Source organism: Pan paniscus, chromosome 1, assembly GCF_029289425.2.
Source record: "Pan paniscus chromosome 1, NHGRI_mPanPan1-v2.0_pri, whole genome shotgun sequence".
Classification (NCBI taxonomy): domain Eukaryota; kingdom Metazoa; phylum Chordata; class Mammalia; order Primates; family Hominidae; genus Pan; species Pan paniscus.
Genome location: NC_073249.2, coordinates 219,526,456 through 219,545,339, shown reverse-complemented (window position 1 = coordinate 219,545,339; position 18,884 = coordinate 219,526,456). Strand labels below are relative to the sequence as shown.

The 18,884-nt window shown below is 40.7% G+C and overlaps 1 protein-coding gene across 13 annotated transcripts in view; it reads right to left on the bottom strand.

The window, feature by feature from the left end:
- The window catches only part of RERE (arginine-glutamic acid dipeptide repeats), a 466,287-nt gene that overhangs the window by 332,199 nt on the left and 115,204 nt on the right, over positions 1 to 18,884 (bottom strand). Inside the window, exon 1 of one of the 13 annotated variants that reach the window (XM_063594919.1) lies at positions 15,977 to 16,516. The exons of 10 other annotated variants lie outside the window; for them this stretch is intronic. The gene's annotated coding sequence lies outside the window, so the exon portion shown is untranslated. Of the gene's footprint in view, positions 1 to 15,976; positions 16,517 to 18,884 lie in introns of those variants that run through there. 2 more of the 13 variants (XM_063594931.1, XM_063594930.1) reach the window with 2 other exon arrangements.

Here is an 18,884-nt window from a genome sequence, read left to right as displayed (position 1 = left end):
GTTAACTCCCTTATGTCAGACCACAGTAAACAAAAGCAGGGTTTTAATGCCTTAAGCCAATTATATATTGCAAAGTAAAACATCTTATATTCTTATTCACAGAAGTACAAATTTAGTTTTAGTTTAGTTATATTCTTATTCACAGAAGTACAAATTTACACAAAAAGATTATCTAACAGCATTCAATTAATCACCAAGAACTGCCATATAAAAATCTATTTCTAATAATATGGTCCTGGTTGCACAACTCTATGAACACAGATGGTCCCCAACTTAAGAGGGTCTAACATACGATTTTTTCAAATTAACAACAGTCCAAAAGTGATACGCATTCAGTGGAAAACATACTCTAGGTAACCACACAACTATTCCATTTTTCACTTTCAGTTCAGGGCACAGCGACTAACGCCTATAATCTCAACACTTTGGAAGGCCAAGTCAGGAGGATCGCTTGAACCAACGAGTTTGAGAGGAGCCTGGAGAACATGAGACCCCTATCTCTACAAAAAATTTAAGGCCAGGCATGGTGGCTCATGCCTGTAATCCCAACACTTTGGGAGGCAAAGGCGGATGACCTGAACTCAGGAGTCGAAGACCAGCCTGGGTAACATGGTGAAACCCCGTCTCTACTAAAAATACAAAAATCAGCTGGGCGCAGCACCTGCTATTGTAATCCTAGCTACTTGGGAGGCTGAGGCAGAAGAATCCCTTGAACCCAGGAGGTGGAGGTTGCAGTGAGCCAAAATTGTACCACTGCACTCCAGCCTGGGCAAAAGAGTAAGACTCCATCTCAAAAAAAAAAAAAAAATTAAAATTAAAATTAAAAAATTAGCCAGGCATAGTGGCACACACCTGTAGCCTCCCAGCTACTCCAGAAGCTAAGGTGGGAGGATAACTTGAGCATGGGAGCTATGATCGTGCCACTGAGCAAAACATCTATCTGTCTGTCCATTTGTCCATCCATTCATACATATATACCATGAGATATCCAACACTTTCTTATATAATAGGATTTATGTTAGATGATTTTGCCCAACTGTAGGCTAATGCAAGTGTTCTGAGCATGTGTAACATAGGCTAAGCTAAGCTATGGATTTTGGTAGATTAGGTGAATTAAATTCATTTTCGACATGTATTTTCAACTTAGGATGGGTTTCCTGGGACACAACTCCATCTTAAGTCAAGGAACAGCTATATACTGGAAACCATTGATTTGTATACTTTTTAAATGAGTGAGCTATCTCGTATAGGAATTTTCTCTCAATAAAGCTTTTTTAAAAATCTATTCCAAGCTTTTAATCTAAAGAAATAGTTGTATCAAGTAAAAATTTGAGTTTTTTTTAGTTTCTTTGTTGAAATTTCAATGGAAAATGGAGCAAATTAAGTATGTTCTGACAGCTTATGAATATAAACTTTGTAGAGACTCAGAATTCTTTCAGAATGAAGGGCAGAATTAAGGATGGAGTTTTTGGCCTTTGGTTTGGTTGTTTTTCTTCTTTAGTTGGCTAAAGTTTATAGTTTCTGACATTCCTGCTTTATCCCTTTGATGAGGACATACTCAAATCACTTTGACTAAAATAAACAGCAATTTTCTGGTTGTAGATAGCCACAAATAACTCCTCTATCCTATTACAGACATTCATCAGCAAGACTGAGTAACAAACCAATACCTGTATAAATATGAAAGGATACAATATCACAAGTACTAATTCAGGTAATATCACATTTCTTAGAGTTATGACACTTCAAAGAAATTTTATACTTCAAATCTAAACAGCAGGCCAAGGAATTCATATTTTTTCCCTGAGACAAGAAAGATAATTCAATAATTTCCCCACTGAAGTTTCAGTTCCCATGCCAGAATGTGAGAAGTGAGAGAGTTCTTCACCTTGAAAATCAAATCACCACAGGGACTAAAAATAAAGGTTATATTCTTCTAAGCAAAGCGATTATAAGACTGACAAATTAAGGTGTCCATCGAAGGAGCAATGGATACAGGGAAAAAAAAAAAAAAAACTACTAACAGGCTTAGCCACTTCCAAAATGTAAACTGTAAATGTGGGAAACTCAATGAACTGCCCTACACTTGGATCTCATTTTGTGTAACCCGAGAGGCTAACATCGGTTCTGCCTCCTTCAGAAGGCAGCTGTAAGGATGGAACTAGAGGCCAGTAAAGGCTGTTCAGTAGGTCTAAAGTCTTCTGCCAAGAGAAGTATAATCCTCATTTCGTTCTCAAAAAGCTCAGTCTCTGTAGTAACATACTGATCATCTTCTGCAGGTATAAAATTTACGCTCTGTATTAGTCTGCCATAACAGAATACCACAGACTGGGTGGCTTAAACAGCAAAAATTTATCGCTTGCAGTTTTGGAGTCTCAGAAGTCCAAGATCAAGGTGCCAGCAGATTCACTTTCTCAGTGAGGGCTCTCTTCCTAGCTTGCAAATGGCCACCTTCTGGGGCTGTGTCCTTACATGTCAGAGTGAGCACTGGTCAGCTCTGGTCTCTCTTCCTCTTCGTATAAGGACACTAATCCCATCATGAGGACCCCCACCCTCAGGATCTCATCTAAACCTAACTGCCTTCCAAAGGCTCCACCTCCAAATACTATAGCACTTGGGGAACGGAAAGCTAAGGCTTGAACATAGGAATTTTGAGGCAATACAATTCAGTCCACGGCACTCGCCTACACAATTTCTTTACTGATTGTCTCTAGGCAGAAATTAAATCTTTGTATCGAGAGAGAAAGATAGTTTTAAAGGATGGCTTTAAAGGGGGCTGAAGGTAGCTTACTGAGATTTAGACAATGTAAAATAAAATTTAAGAACAGATGAGGGTATTTGGTGGAGAATAATAGCTAAGAAGTATTAAGTATTTACCTTTGTGGATAGTTTCCTTAGGTCACACACCTAGTTTCACGGGTCACACAGGCTACAAAGCCTTTACTTTTAATTATACAATATTTGTTTCTCTTTTCCTTGGAACAAAGGAAAAAATAGAAGAGGAGGAGAATCGAAAAGATGAAACCATGAATGAGCTGCTACATAAAAGTATGTATTCATGTTCATTTTGTACCTTTTGTTAGATGTGGCCAAAATTTTAGTTTATTTTTTATTTTTATTTATTTATTTATTTATTTTGAGACGGTGTCTCGCTCTGTCGCCAGGCTGGAATGCAGTGGTGCAATCTCAGCTTATTGCAACCTCTGCCTCCCAGGTTCAAGCAGTTCTCCTGCCTCAGCCTCCTGAGTAGCTGGGACTATAGGCGCGCACCACCACGCCCAGCTAATCTTTGTATTTTTAGTACAGACGGGGTTTTACCATGTTGGCCAGGATGGTCTCGATCTCTTGACCTTGTGATCTGCCCGCCTCCACCTCCCAAAGTGCTGGGATTACAGGCATGAGCCACCGTGCCCGGCCGGCCAAAATTTTATAAGCAAATGGCTCAAAGGAAACTTGATGAGTTACAGGATTCTAAATCTGTAAGTTAGAAAACAAACCACATGCTCAGAAGGTCTGGTTTTTTTTTGGTACTAAGAGCTAAGAAAAGTTTATCTCTATGTCCTCATAAAGAAAGCAGTTTAATACGGTCAACAGCAGCCTTGGGAACCCCTTTATAAACCATTCAGTACACACAAACACTGTTCCACAAGTGTTCGCACAAGTCAATGGCCTCAAATCAATATAAGTAAAGCAAACCTGCCAAAAATAAGAAAAGCAAAGCCTTCCTAGTCATTCAAACATAGATCTAGGGCTCACCAGAATAGGAGTTCTTAATGAGAGGGTTCATGGATAGGCTTCAAAGGCTACATAAACCATCTGCAATTTATGTACTCAAACAGTCACAAATTATGTTCTGGGAGAAAGATCATATATTACACCAATACTCAAAGAAGTCCCTGATAAAAATAAAGTTAAGGACCTGTAACAAGAATTAATGAACTACATAACCATCAGGAGAGCCTATCCAAATCATCTTAACAACCAAGGCACTGGGTACTTATATGCCACAATTAGGCTGATGTTAAATTCCAACAAGTAGCTAGTACTGGATAAATGCAGAGTCAAACGCTCTAACTTAGCTTACCCTGGAAGTAGTTCTAACCTCCTCTAAGAAGTGCACAGTACCTGTTGCATAGTAAGCCCCTGAATATGCACTGCTGCAATTATTACTGGATATATTACAAGCTCCAAGGACAGGATCAAATCTTCTGCATTTCTGAGTTCCTTGATCATTAAAATAAATGGTCCTCAATAAATAAAGAAAATAATACAAACATTTAACTCTACATAGATCTAGCAAATAAGGACCTTAGCAGAATGGGTTTATTTCTAAAAATTGAAAAGCATCCCTTTGTTTTATAAAATGAAATGTTTTGGAAAACGAAGAACACAGAGAAACTGAGGGGAAATAACACTTACATGGAACCACTAACAAATTGATACTACGGTCATCCCTCGGTATCCAAGGGGAACTGGTTCCAGAACCTCCACAGATACCAATATCCAGACACTCGTATATAAAACGGTATAGTATCTGCATATAACCTACTCACATTCTCCCATATACTTTTTTTTTTTTTTTTTTTTGAGATGGAGTCTCACTGTGTCACCCAGGCTGGAGTGCAGTGGTGTGATCTCGGCTCACTGCAACTTCTGCCTCCCAGTTCAAGCGATTCTTCCGCCCCAGACTCCCGAGTAGCTGCAACTAGAGGCGCCTACCACCACATCTGGCTAATATTTTTGTATTTTTAGTAGAGACAGGGTTTCACTATAATGGCCAGGCTGGTCTCTAACTCCTGATCTCAAGTGATCTGCCCGTCTAGGCCTCCCAAAGTGCTGGGATTACAGGCATGAGCCACCGTATTCGGCCCGGTATACTTTAAAAAGAATCTCTAGATTACGTATAATACCTAATATAATATAAACGCTATATTTTTTAATTTGTGCTTTTTTCTAAACATTTTTGCCCCACAGTTGATTAAATCCGTGGACACAGAAGCCAAGAATACAAAGGGCTTAGTGTAGCATATTTTACATGAACCCTAACCTATCACTCTACCAGAATTATGCCCATTTAAAAATCTAATTAGATTGTATTATTCCTTTTTAAATCTAAAGTTTATGCTTTCCGCTTACAAGACAGAGTATGAGGCACATGTAATGCATAAGATTTATGGTCCTCGTTTCTCCTGCTCCATGACAAATAGTAGAGAAAAATAAAAACTGTAACAAAGATGCCATCGGAAATGAGCAGTTATATGAAAAAAAAAATTTAATAACTAAGAAGGGCTAAAATTCACTACACTGACAACACCAAATGGTAGCAAGTATGTGGAGCAACAGAAACTCTCATTCATTGCTTGTGGGAATGCAAAATGCTAGAGACACCTCGCAAGACAGCATGGCCGTTTCTTACAAAACTAAACATACTCTTACCACGGGACACAGAAATCACACACCTTCATATTTACTCAAAGGAGCTGAAAACTTATCTCACCACAAAAAACTGCACACAGATGCTTAAAGCAGCTTTATTCATCATTGCCAAAACCTGGAAGCAATCCAGATGTCCTTCAGTAGGTAAGCAGATAAATAAACTTCAGCACAGCTACATGATGGAATATTATCAGTGATAAAAAGTAGTGAGCTATCATGCTCACAGAGACATGGAGAAACCTTAAGTACATTTTGCTAAGAGAAATAAACCAATCTGAAAAGACTACATACTGTATGAGTCCAGTTATATGACATCTGGAAAGCAAACCTATGGAGATATTAAAAAAGATCAGTGGTGGCCAGGGGCTTGGGGGCAGAGAGGGAGGGATGAATAGGGAGAACATAGGGCATGTTTAGAGCAGTAAAGACTCTTCTATATGATACTGTAATGGTACATGCATGTCATGAAACATTTCAAAACCCATGGAATGTATAACACCAAGAGTGAACCTTAACATACACTATAGACTTTAGTTATAAATAATGTATCAATACTGGCTCATCAACAATAACAATGTACCAAACTAATTCAAGATGTTAATAGGGGAAACTGGGAGTTAGGGGGGATGCGGGAACTCTGTACTTTCTACTCAATTTATCTGCAAACCCAAAACCATTCTAAAAACTAGTCTACTGATTTAATGTTTTAAAATTTTTTAATGTTTTAATCTACCATATAAAATAAAATGCTACTTATCTAAATGCTTAAATGTTAGGCCTGTTAGCAAAACTGAAGAACACCAATTTTCTTTCCAAAAAAAAAAGGCCAGATTGCTTTAATCCTTACATTTTCCGCACTTTTAGTTCTCCTTTTCCATTCAAAGAGCCAGGAAGTGCTAGCCAGAGCAATCAGGCAACAGAAAGAAATAAAAGGCATCCAAACAGGAAAAGAAGAAGTCAAGCTACTGCTCTTCGCTGGCAATATGATTCTATACCTAGAAAACCCTGAAGACGCCATCAAAAGGCTCCTGGTACAATAAACAACTTCAGTAAAAGTTTCAGGATACAAAGTCAATGTACAAAACTCAGCAGTATGTCTATACACCAATAATGTTGAAGCTGAGAGCCAATCCAGAATGCAATCCTATTTATAATAGCCATAAAGAAAGAAAATAACTAGGAATACACCTAACCAAAGAGGGGGAAAATCTCTGCAAAGAGAACTAAAACACACTGCTAGAAGAAATGACAGGTGGGCTGGGCGGGGTGGCTCACGCCTGTAATCCAAGCACTTTGGGAGGTCGAGGCAGGCAGATCACAAGGTCAGGAATTCAAGACCAGCCTGATCAATATGGTGAAACACCATCTCTACTAAAAATACAAAAATTAGCCGGGCGTGGTGGCACATGCCTGTAGTTCCAGCTACTCGGGAGACTGAGGCAGGAGAATCATTTAAACCCGGGAGGCAGAGGTTGAAATGAGCCAAGATCATACCTCTGCATTCACGGCTGGGTGACAAAGCGAGACTCTATCTCAAAAAAAAAAAAAGAAATGACAGATGACACAAATGGAAAAACATTTGATGCTCATAGATTGGAAGAATCATTAAAATGAAAAATCATTAAAATGACCACACTTTCCTAAGCAATCTACAGATTTAATGCTATTCCTATCAAACTACTAATGTCATTTTTCACAGAATTAAACAAAGTAATTCTAAAATTCATATGAAACCAAAAAAAGTACCCAAAGAGCCAAAGAAATCCTAAGGGGGGGGAGGGGGGAATGCTGGCGGCATCACATTACCCAACTTCAAGCTATACTATAAGGCTACGGTAATCAAAACAGGATGGTACAGGTACAAAAACAGACACATAGACCAATGAAACAGAATAGAGAACCTACAAATAAAGTCATAAACCTACAGCCATCTGATCTTTGACAATGCTGACAAAAACAAGCAATGGGTAAAGGACTGCCTATTCAAAAAATGGTGCTGGGATAGCTAGCTAGCCATATGCAGAACTGGACCCCTACCTTTTCCCATATATAAACATCAACTCAAGGTGGATTAAATATTTAAATGCAAGACCACAAACTGTAAAAATCCCAGAAGAAAACCTAAAAAACACCATTCCGACCCTTGGCTTTAGGAAATAATTTGTGACTAAGTCCTCAAAAGCAACTGCAACAAAAACAAAAATTGACAACTGGGACCTAATTAAACTAAAGAGCTTCTGCACAGCAAAAGAAACTATCAACAAAGAGCCGGGCATGGTAGCTCATGCCTGTAATCCCAGCATTTTGGGAGGCCCAGGGGGGCGGATCACCTGAGGTCAGCAGTTTGAGATCTGCCTGAACAACATGGTGAAGCTCCATTTCTACTAAAAAAAAAAAAAAAAAAAAAAAAGCCAGGCATGGTAGTGAGCGCCTGTAATCCCAGCTACTTGGGAGGCTGAGGCAGAGAATCACTTGAACCTGGGAGGTGGAGGTTGCAGCGAGCTGAGATCACGCCACTGCACTCCAGTCTGGGTAACAGGGTAAGACTCCAACTCAAAAAAACAAAACTGTCAACAAAGTAAACAGACAACCTACAAAATAGCAGAAAATATTTACATATCATGCATCTGACAAAAGTCTAATACCCAGAATCTATAAGGAACTTTAACAATACAACAAGCAGAAAACAAATAACCCCCATTACAAAGTAAGCAAAAGGCATTAACAGACATTCCTCAAAAGAAGACATACAAGTGGCCAACAAATATGATAAAATGTTTAACATCATTAATCATCAGAGAGATGCAAATCAAAACCACAATGAAATATCGTCTCACGCCAGTCAGAATGGCTATTATTAAAAAGCCAAAAAACAACAGACACTGGTGAGGCTGTGGATAAAAGGGAACAGTTATACACTGTTGGTGGGAACATAAATTGGTTCAGCCACGGTGGAAAGCAGTTTGGAGATTTCCCATTACCAGGTATACATGCAAAAGAAATTAAATAGTTCTACCAAAAATACACATGCACTCGTATGTTCATCACAGCACTATACACAATACCAAAGACATGGAATCAACCTAGGAACCCACCAATGATGGACTGATAAAGAAAATGTGGTACAGGCTGGGTACGGTAGCTCGCGTCTGTAATCCCAGCACTATGGGAGGCAGAGGTGAGCAGATCACCCGAGCTCAAGAGTTGGGAGACTAGCCAGGGCAACATGGTAAAACCCCATCTCTACTAAAAAGATAAAAATTAGCCAGGTGTGGTGGCACACATCTGTAGTCCCAGCTACTCAGGAGGCTGAGGCAAAAGTATCGCTTGCACCCGCAAGGTGGAGGTTGCAATGAGCTGAGATTGTGCCACTGAACTCCTGCCTAGGCAACAGAGTGAGACACTCTCACAAATAAACGAACAAGGCTGGGCGCGGTGGCTCACACCTGTAATCCCAGCACTTTGGGAGGCCAAGGTGAGTGGATCACCTGAGGTCAGGAGTTCGAGACCAGCCTGGCCAACACGGTGAAACCCCATCTCTACTAAAAATACAAAAAAAAAATTAGCTGGGCGTGGTGGCAGGCGCCTGTAGTCCCAGCTACTCGGGAAGCTGAGGTAGGAGAATCGCTTGAACCCAGGAGGCAGAGGTTGCAGTGAGCCGAGATCGCACCACTGCACTCCAGCCTGGGCGACAGAGTGAGACTCTGTCACAAAATAAATAAATAAATAAACAAACAAATAGAAAATGTGGTACATATATACACCATGAAATACTATACTACCTTTAAAGCGAATGAAACCATATCCTTTCCAGCAACATAGATGTAGCTGGAGGCCATTATCCAAAGAAAATTAATGCAGAAACAGAAACCCAAATACCACATGTTCTCACTTACAAGTGGGAGTTAAACAATGGGTACTCATGAACATAAAGGTGGCAACAATAGACACTGTGGACCGCTAGAGATGGAAGTTGGGGGGAAAGGGTTGAAAAATTGTTGGGTACTCTGCCCACTCACTACCTGGCTAATGGGATCATTCATATCCCAAACCTCAGCACCACACTATATACTCATGCAATAAACCTACACTTGTACCACTTGAATCTAAAAATAACAGCTGAAAGCCAGGCACAGTGGCTCATGCCAGTAATCCCAGCACTTTGGGAGGCTGAGGTGAGTGGATTACCTGAGGTCAGGAGTTTGAGACCAGCCTGGCCAACACGGTGAAACCCCATCTCTACTAAAAATACAAAAATTAGCAGGGCGTGGTGGCGGGCGCCTGTAGTCCCAGCTACTCAGGAGGCTGAGGCAGGAGTATAGCTTGAACCCAGGAGGCAGAGATTATAGAGAGCTGAGATTGCGCCACTGCACTCCAGCCTCGGCAACAGAGCAAGACTCCATCTCAAAAATAAAAAATAAAATAAAAACAGTTGAAATTATCAAAAAAATGTAAATAAAATGTAATGGAGGTACTAGTGAAAAAAATAATAAGATCCAAACTCAAATTGCTCCTGCACCCAACACACTTAAGAGTAAATACTGTTAGAGTCCTTTCCATGAACATCTAACATATTGAGAAAGGTGAATATTTCATTACTGAACATTTACTCTAACCTATGTTAAGAATTATGATCTGTGGAAAGAGCACAGGCTAAGGAAGCTGCCTAGGTAAATAGCCAAAAAACATACACATAAGATGAAAACTTGTCTGCGTCATTTTCCTACCACTCAAAAAAGAAGGTAACAGTAAGAAATAAACAGCAAAAACAAAAAGAAAAAATTGTTCAAATGTTCAATCTAGATATAGGTTTTTCTGTATAATTTAATCAATTAATAAATAAATACACATGTATCTTTCTTCCCCCAACCACACCCCCCCACACACAACTTTTTTTTTTTTGAGACGGAGTCTCACTCTGTCCCCCAGGCTGGAGTGCAGTGGCGTGATCTCAGCTCACTGCAAGCTCCGCCTCCCAGGTTCACGCCATTCTCCTGCCTCCGCCTACCGAGTAGCTGGGACTACAGGCACCCGCCAACACGCCCGGCTAATTTTTTGTATTTTTACAAAATGTTTTTCACCATGTTAGCCAGGACGGTCTCGATCTCCTGACCTCGTGATCCGCCGCCTCGGCCTCCCAAAGTGCTGGGATTACAGGCGCGAGCCACCACACCCAACCTACCACACACAACTTTCTAAAGTTCCTGGATAATGTTCTGAACTCTTTTTCTATGTTTTACACGTAACTTATGCAAGCCATTCACTTTACTAAGCAAATGAACAGTAGTGTCTGTGGCCAAAAATAATAAGACTTAAAATTTTGAGTCCTTCCAAAAGAACTTGTATTAAATCTTTGGAATAGAAAAAAAAAGTTCATATTAGGGAGTAGATCTGGGTATTGAAAGGCCTGTCTTTTTTTGTTGGTAATGCCAAAGAATGTCGTCACACAAGACTCACCTTATAATATTATTTATGTATAAGTTATCAATTACATATATTTAACATTTTAAGTGAAAGCAAGTTTATTAAGAAAGCAAAGGAATAAAGAACGGCTATTCCTTAGGCAGAGTAGCCTATATTTAACATTTTTTAAATGTTTAAAATTATAAAGCAGTTGAGTAAAACAAAACCATCTTTGAGTGATACAGATCGGCAGAATTTCCCCAGCCTCATTCCTGAGAGACCACCACATAAAAATAACTTGGTTATCTGCTTCTGTATGTAAAACTCAGGTTGTTTGTGCAAAACATAAACTGCCCCACCTAAGAAATCCTGAAGAACATGCAAAAGGAGGTACTTTCACTGTCATTTTATTAAAAGGCACACAAGTCACTACTGCTGAATATACCACTGTTTCTACCCAGCTATTTTAAAATTATTGGTAGATAATGTGGTGAGCTACTGGTAAATACAGCTGTGAACGCAGCAGCACACACCATCTGGAGGCTTTTGACTTAAGCGATTTTTCAAATGCACAGTATATTTACACTCTTTTGTTCCTTTGAAGCCCACCAGTCACATATAAATGGACACTTTCTTAAAACTACAACTACAAAAGCTCATTCATCTTGTGGAAAACAAGATATGAGAAACAAATCTAATTGTTCAGCTTTAGAACAAGTGATTATTTCAAATCATTAACAGCATAAATACTTTACTTTTTCTATTTTTATTTTTTTTTAATAGATAGAGACAGGGTCTCGCTATGTTGCCAAGGCTAGTCTTGAACTTCTGGACTCCAGGGATCGAGATCTTCCCAATAGGGCCTCTCAAAATGCTAGGATTACAGACGTGAGCCACTGCACCTGGCCCCAACACTTTACTTTTATAATGATCTCCCATACTTACCCATTATATTCTTATTATCTTAACAAGAAGCTTCTGATTAATACTCTAAAATTAAATGTTTTCTACTTTTTTGTTTTTCAATGAGACAGGGTCTTGCCCTGTCACTCTGGCTGGAGTGCAGTGGTGCAATCATGGCTCACTAACCTGCTCAGAAATTATGTTTGTAAGTTTCACGAATCATCATGCTCATTTTTATTTGTTTTGTCCTCCTCCACTGGAAAATAAATGCTATGAGAACAGAGACTTCATCTTTTTTGTATCTTCAGCAACTAAAACAGTACCTAGTACATAATTAGTGCTCACTATGTTAACTATTCACTGTTTTCCCATGCTAAGCATGGTCCTAAAGCATTTCGTAAACCCTCTAGGTAGACTCATTATTTTCTGGTATGAGAAAACAGTCACAGAGGTTAAATAACTTACCCCAGGTGTCACAGTGAGTAAGTGGTAAACTAAGAATAGAACTCAAACTCAGACAGCCTATTTACCACTACGCTGTACTGAATAAATTAATGAATTACACCAGAGTTCAATGATAACATTAAAAATTGAGTAAAATTATGCTAATTTTCCTATTGACTAAGCATCAACATTATTCTGTTTTATTACAAATATTTAAGTATGTCAACTATTTCATGGATTAATTAGGTTTTTGAGGGAAAGTCTAAGACCCCAATCATCATTAATATGTGGAATTGGATAACAACCTGGAAAAAGACTTGCAAATGAACTTGTGATATAACCTGTTTGAATTGGATGTAGGATACCTACTTCCCTCCATTATTCCTTGGATTCAGCAGTCTGTTGCCAATCTGAATGTTTTAACTTCTTTTAATTAGAGAAAACATTTTCTATATAAGTTACAATGAAATTATCACGTTTTCTAGAAAATACTGCACTCTACTGCTTCATTCCAGGTTGTCTGAAGATGGACCAATTTCTCCAATGAATTAAAAAGTATCTTAGTCTAAGACAAGCTCTCTTTCTACCCAGCCACCCCCACGAGATCCCACTCCGCCCCAACAACCCTCAGCCCCCATCTTCTATCAGCAAACTGGGCCTCTGACACAAAGGTACCACATTTATAATATCAGCTTTAGTCATAAACAGATTTCAATCGAGTTTGTTTCTACGACTTTTGCTCCTTTTTAAAAATGCAGTGGATAGCCCAGACGCAGTGGCTCATGCCTGTAATACCAGCACTTTGGGAGGCCGAGGCGAGTGGATCACAAGATCAGGAGTTCGAGACCAACCTCGCCAACATAGTGAAACCCCATCTCCACTAAAAATACAAAAATTAGCCAGGCGTGGTGGCACACGCTTGTAGTCCCAGCTACTTGGGAGGCTGAGGCTGGAGAATCACTTGAACCCGGGAGACGGAGGCTGCAGTGAGCCGAGACCATGCCATTGCACTCCAGCCTGGGTGACAGAGTGAGACTCCAACTCAAAAAAAATAAAAATAAAAATAAATGCAGTAGATAATAACAGCTCTGGACAGTAGTATCTACTCAACAGGAAAGCAGACAGTAAAGAGACCAGACCACTGAGAACCCATGTCAGTCACATTACAATCTATGTTACAGTCTGAAAAGCCTGAAAAGACTCAAATCTACTCATAAATACTTTCTAATAACTTGAAACAATAACACTATAAAATATCAAGTTGCCCACACATGCCCCTGAGCAGACACGTCTAAAAGCTTCTATGTGCCACCCAGCCCATGGCCAAACTGCTGTTGGTCAATGGGTTGCTCAAGTCCTTTTGTACAATGTAACGAGAGGTAAGAGACAAGGGGGAAACATTCTAGCCACCTTATCTCCAATGATGCCAACATTTATTTCTGCTTGAGTTTTACAAACTAATCCTAGACTAGTAAACAAAGAACCCATTTTTCATTGTTGATTTTTACACAAAATATTGGCTTCCTATGTCATTATAAAATGGATGGCTCCATCGGCTTCGCCTACACAATAGCAAGCAAAATCCTTTGGCCTTGGAAAAGCATGGTAAATATAATACCTACTAATAAGTTACATGGTTTACCAATTTCCTCAAAATCAAAAATAAATCTCTCACAAGTCAACTATTAAATAAGTAAACAAAAGCTTGTCTTGTTCTATCACTTGCTTAAAAGCAAGCACGGTGGCATGGGAGAGGGATTAAGAAACACAACCAGTCAAGTCCATAAAACCTTCAGTGTAAGATAAAACTACCCTGTAGGAGAAGCCAATGCATTCTGACCTAACAGCTGTACACAGTTGCACTAATTAAAATGAAAAGCTAGTCTACATCACACACAGGCAATTCACTGAGCCTTACTGATAAGTTGATGGGGTTTACCATCACAGTCTTCCCTCCCCTAACCTACAATGTAAAAAATAAATTGCCATACAGCTGAAGGCACCGGGATGGGGGTGAGGGGAATACACACACACACACACACACACACACACACACACACACACACTCCCTCCCTCCCTCTCTCAGGCATTTCAAAAATAATCACAACCATGTAGATTGTAACATATCCTATACGCTATAAAAACACACACACAAAGGAAGTGGTACAGCTACATTACGTCAGCTCTTGCCTCAATTCATAAATGCAAAAACCACAAAACAAGACAAAAATCTAAACGGCCTTTTTCTGGAAATCTTAGAGTGAATGAATGTGCGTTAAGTCTTTAAATATGTTATTGAACACTTCTCGTGGATGCATTGCTTTCATCAGCCACGGGGAGGGAAAAAGTGTAATCTTGGTCAATTCTATCATGCAACCAGATCAAATAACATTTCAAGTGCAGCCTGCCAAGCGCCAGCGCCTGCCGGAGTACAATGAGCGCTCAACTGCTCTGGACTGAAAAACCATCTTTCACTGGTCCCAGGGATCTTTATAAAATAGTTTAAACACTACTAAATTACAGAGTTAGAGGAAAAAAAAATACAAGCTCAACTCTGCTGCCCCCACACTATTGTGAAGCTGCTGTTAAGCATCTAAAAATCTGCCTTGTGTAATTTACTAGGCAATGTAAATATTCAGAAAGGCAACTGCCTCTCAGAGCCCAAGTCTAACACATGCATAAAAATGTAGAGTTGGTTGTGCTTCTGGAAATAATTGCCCACAGATCAACGTGCTTACATGGGATATTGTTCCCATCTGTAAGGTTTCAAATCATGTCTACTTTAAATTTGGAGTTTCCAGAAAGAGGGGAAAAAAAAAAAGCCAGAACTCAAAACAGTAATTTTGGCACAGAATTGTGAGGACTTTGTTAAATCTGTTCTCAACTTTTACTCAGTGTCTCAATCTTAAAACACAGAGGCACAAAGGGAAAATGGAATTTCTCTGTAGACACCCGTGTTCATTCACAGACCATTTTTTAGATTTTCCGTGTGGCTGAGAGGCCTCCAGCCAAACAATGCCCACAGAGCGCGGGGCACATGTGCGCCAGGGACGCTTAAGGGCTGCAAGTAAAACAAAGTAACCTATTACAGGAGTTTCCTTCTCAGCAAACAAAAAGTGGTCAAGCAGGTCTCCCTACAGTTTCAGAAAACAAGAGTTGAGTAAACAAGAGAGGAGAAACAAGGAAGACAGCACCCCACACTAAAAAATTCTTTTAACAATTTAAACGTAAAACAATCGTCAAGAGTACCTCCGCATTTTAGCTACTCTGGCAAAATAACAGTAGTTCGGTCCAAGAAGAAAATTTCATTTGTCACTTAAGTAGCCTCAAATCAAGTCCATCAAATTCATTTTATTTTTAAACTTGTTTATTCCACAGTAAAGCAATGAAGTTTCTGATCAAAGAGCGACTTCTGCATTATACTCGGCTTCAAAAGCACTTTCCTTTCAGAAGAAAAAAATAAAAATATATACATATACATGTATTTTTAAATAGTGTTTTCTCTCCCTCCTCAAAAAAATGTTTTCTGTTCGATTTATTTAACTGAAATTTCAAGAGTTTGGGGCTACTTAAAAACTAGTGAGCCCAACAGAAATGCAATGGGACACAGCAAATACTGACTCCCCGTTCCTGGAAAGCCATCATCATTCTTAGGAACACCCGAGTTCCATCTTTCTAGGGTCGGCTGGAACACTCCGTGCACCCACCCCGAGCCCCCCGCCCGCACTTGTCCAACTTTCTGGCCCGAGATTCGCGTCCCCCTCGACGCACGAGGCCGCCGGCCACTTGCCTGCGGCCCGCTGGCGGCGAGAGCTGAGCCCGCGGGCCTGGTCCTCCTCCTCCGGCGCAGGGCCCCGCCAACTCCGGACCCGCGGAAAGGGGCGGCGCAGGCGGGCAGGTGGGGGCTCGGGGAGTGAAGTGCACTTGCTAAAACAAAAGGAGGCCTGAGCGGCCGCAGGGCACCGCGGCGCGGGCGCAGGTCCCGGCGGCTTGGCGGCTCCGGGAGGCGGTGGCCGCGCGGGGCCCCGCCCGCGGCTAGGGATGCGGCCGCTCTGGCCCGAGCCTGCTGCCCACGGCCGCGGCACTCAGCTCGCACTCCTTCAGCCCGGGAGGCCGGGCCAGCACTGCCACATGCCGGTGACCCAGACGCCGGGAGAGAAAGAGCAGACTCCCCGCGACGGCGGCGGCCGGCAAAACCCGGGCTGGAGCCCAGCCCGCTCCGCGCGCACCCCTGCTGGCCGCCGCCGCGGGCGCGCGCACACACAATGCCAGCTGCAATTTTATCTCCTTCGTTGCTTGGCCAGCCTCCACCCGCTCCAATCCTCCCTCCCCTCCGACAGCCGGAACTGGGAGCCTGCGTGATTGATGGCAGCTCTTAATAGCGTGGTCAGCTAGAAAATGCATCCGCAAGCAAGATATTAAAGAGGCAGCGCATCCCTGTGAGTGATCAGCATTTCACACATCCTAGAGCTGCCTCTGCTTCTGCCAGGAATATTAATGCCAACCACCTCTGACGTCTAACAAATGCAGATGAAACAACCAACAATCACAGACAAGCTAAACATTTATTTCAAAGATGCACCGGGAGAAAGCAGCATTGTTTCGTGTCAAAGAACACTTCTGACCCCAGTTTTCCTTACACATTAAGAATTCTCTGCAAGCCATTTGTTTAAAAATCTCACCAATCCCTTTTCCACAAGTAAATAAAGATCCATCTGTTAGACAAGACATAGCTTAAATTGTGCATGATTGAAATTCATCTAATAAGGAAGCAAAATAAGTGCACATTCCTTACCATGTGGCTTTAAATAAACATATAACCTACCAGCTACCAGATTCCAAACTCCCTCATTAATTCAATTTTTATGTGAATCTTAACAGATTACCAACTGTTAATTTCAAACTAATTTCTTACCCACCCACAATTAATTCTGGTAAAAAATATATATATCAACTTGCTAACTTTTATTAAAATTAAAGTACATTTAAAGCATGTATTCTCTAGTGGTGATAGCCAAGATCATTTTGTCCTCCCAAAGACATTGTATAGGAATTTTTTAAATGTATTCCTATAAAATACAAATTCTAACTATTAAGTTCACTCAGTGTCAACCCAAATTAGAAAGGTACAAGCTGAAAATTTAAATGATTACTTCTGGTATCTTCACTATTACACCTTTCCCCTTCCAGGCAAGTTTCATGGAACTCTCAAATAGCTTCATAAATGTTAATTAGACTTTCCAAGGCCCTATAAAGTGGCTGCATTATCAGGTACTCTCTTTCCAATAAACAGAGAAATTTAGACAGATTCAAGTGATTTGCCTATAGTCTCTCAACAAGATGGGGGTGGGGCCAGGCTGAATAGAACCCAGGGGTCCTGCTTTGTTGCCACAGACAGCCAAACAGACATGCACATGCATGTTTGCTATTTAAAGATAACTCTGCTGGTCTCTCTTTAAAGACAAATCAAGTTATTCTACAGGACATAGAAATATCTGTCTCAAACTCCTAACACAGCACATGTACTGAGAGCAAGAGCTGATGAGGCATAATATCTTTGCCCCCCTGAAAGGTGGCTGTGATCAATACAAATCAGAGATGGTCTGTAGTGCAAATCTAGCTCTGCTATAAGCTCCACTAAACACCATTCCTCAGTGAAACCATCCTGAGGGGAACCTGTGACTTGAAAATCTGCTTCATATCCAAGTGGCTATGAGATTACTCCATATATGTCAGAGATGAAATTGATCCTAAAGCCTTGCTACAAAGCTACTCCTGTACTTGAACACACTTCCAATTTTCTAACCAGCTATATCCAGACACATGGCACAGGCTGAAAAGAATTTCTTTTTTCTTTTCTACAGACCATTTTAAAAGTGCCGGTTTATACTGAGTTGGAAAAGGCTGGTGAGAAGAAGCAAACCGCTCTATTCTGAATTCATACTGTACCTAGTCTCTCAGGGATTCTAAATGCTTTGACAGCATTTTATGCCACTCAAATTCTTTTGTGCTCATCTTGCACCTGCTGCTAATCCAACCTGCACCCAGCCCCCCACTTTGCAGTTACACCAGTTTTTCCACTTCCCCCAGGTATAGGGATTTCTACCACAGGCCAGCAGGCTTCTTCCCACCAGAGCAGGAATAATCTCCTTGCAGCCCCAAACAGCCACTCACAGACCGTTTAAAGCCTCCTTCAGATCTCAGGTCAAACATCACTTTTTCAGAGAAGCTTCCCCTGAGATCCCATTCTAGGTCAAGTTCCTTTGTTATAAGTTCTCATAGAACTGTGTTCCTCCTTCACAGCATTGATCTCCGTTTGTAAGTCATGGGTGTGATTTTTTTTAACACTCATAGCCCCTTCTAAACAGTTCCATAGAGTTCTATAGAGAAGGTTCTATATGTTTGCTCATCATGTAGATTTATGTCAGGTACACAAATCTGTTGAATGAATAAATGAACTGAGGTCAACAACACTGCTTTACTCACTCCATATATTCTCTGCACATTTCTTGGCACAAAGAAGCCTATCTCAAATAAGTAACATCTATGCAAATAAGAATATCTTCTATTGGCCGGATGCGGTGGCTCACGCCTATAATCCCAGCACTTTGGGAGGCCGAGGTGGGCAGATCATGAGGTCAGGAGATCGAGACCATCCTGGCTAACATGGTGAAACCCTGTCTTTACTAAGAATACAA